Here is a 1377-nt window from a genome sequence, read left to right as displayed (position 1 = left end):
AACTGAAAAAAAGCAAGGAGACAGGGGCTTTGAAGCACAACCAGGTTGTACCAGACTTTGGCAACTTACCTGATTAATCATTGGCAGCTGGGCTGCATTTTTCAAAGACTCCGATTAGCTTTGACCTACAAAGTGAGATCCAAAGAAAATGGTGTAGAATGGGATTTTGGCATCTTGGAAAACTGGGCAACAAAGAGATAAAGGCTCAAGAGAAAGAAGGCAGAGATACACAAAAGATTCAGAATTCATAAAGCAAAGATGAAGAAACAGCAAAATCACATCACAAATTTGCACATGGCAAATTCTCTGCATAGTGCCTAAATATCACTGTTCTTGAGGTAATATATTTTGGGAAAGTCTATACTGAAATTTGATAAACTTAGTAGGTGTTTTCTGATAGAATATTTATCTCTAAAGCATGCATATTCAGAAAGATAACTGTTATCAAACATTTAATAACACGGATCTTAGGCTAATAATCCTATTACGTGTGTATCCTTTATTCACTGAACTGAAAATTCATCACACCATCATTGATCAGCTCAAAGATAATTGGCACCAGTTCTGCAGCTCTTGCTGCTGGGAAAATAACTTTCTACTAAGGGAATTTTTTTAATACATACACATAGACACAGCTGTGGCAACTGTCTTTAGCTATACAACCCAATGACAACTTCTTCATTTTGAATACCCTGAATCTAAAAGAAAGCTTCGAGATCCCTTTTGAACTTTTTGATTGAATGGAATAGTTCAGATTGAGAGAGACTTTGTGATAGTAATGCAAATTATAAGAATTCTGCAAGGCGGCATCATATTTCTAAGAAGAAAAATCTGTGTAGGGCAAGTGTCCAAAAATGCACGTGAGAAAGTAATGTAAGGTATGATTTTTGTAACAATTGCCAAGGTAAAGCACGCTATGTTACAAGTTTGATCATCAGATAGTATTGTTTTCTACTCACAAGAGTAGCAACACAGTAGAATCTAAAATCGGCCATTTATTTCAACCCCAGTACAATAAATGTTTTTAGCTATTACTGCCTTAGGTCTTTGTTTCTTCTTTTTTGTTGTATTTTTACTACAAATATAGACATATTTATATTGTTTAAATAGAAATGAGAAGTAAACAACGATAAGAAAATAAGAGTAACACAATCTAGGGGGAACTATGTGAAGAATTTGGATCATAGCCACTTTGTTTGTGGTTGTTTTCTAGTTTATTAGTAAAAATTAATTTTCTGTCCCCTCTATTCACACGGATGTCCCGATGTTGCTAAACACATATCTATAACATGATTTTATGACTATACAGTATGTAAACAAAAACTGTACCATAACTTATTTTACCTATCTCCTATTATTGAAACTTGGTCCTACTTT

This window comes from Carlito syrichta, unplaced genomic scaffold (assembly GCF_000164805.1).
Source record: "Carlito syrichta isolate Samal-C Ts95f unplaced genomic scaffold, Tarsius_syrichta-2.0.1 Scaffold314473, whole genome shotgun sequence".
In the NCBI taxonomy this organism is placed as follows: domain Eukaryota; kingdom Metazoa; phylum Chordata; class Mammalia; order Primates; family Tarsiidae; genus Carlito; species Carlito syrichta.
The sequence above is the reverse complement of the archived record's forward strand: the minus strand, read 5'-3'. Positions refer to the sequence as shown.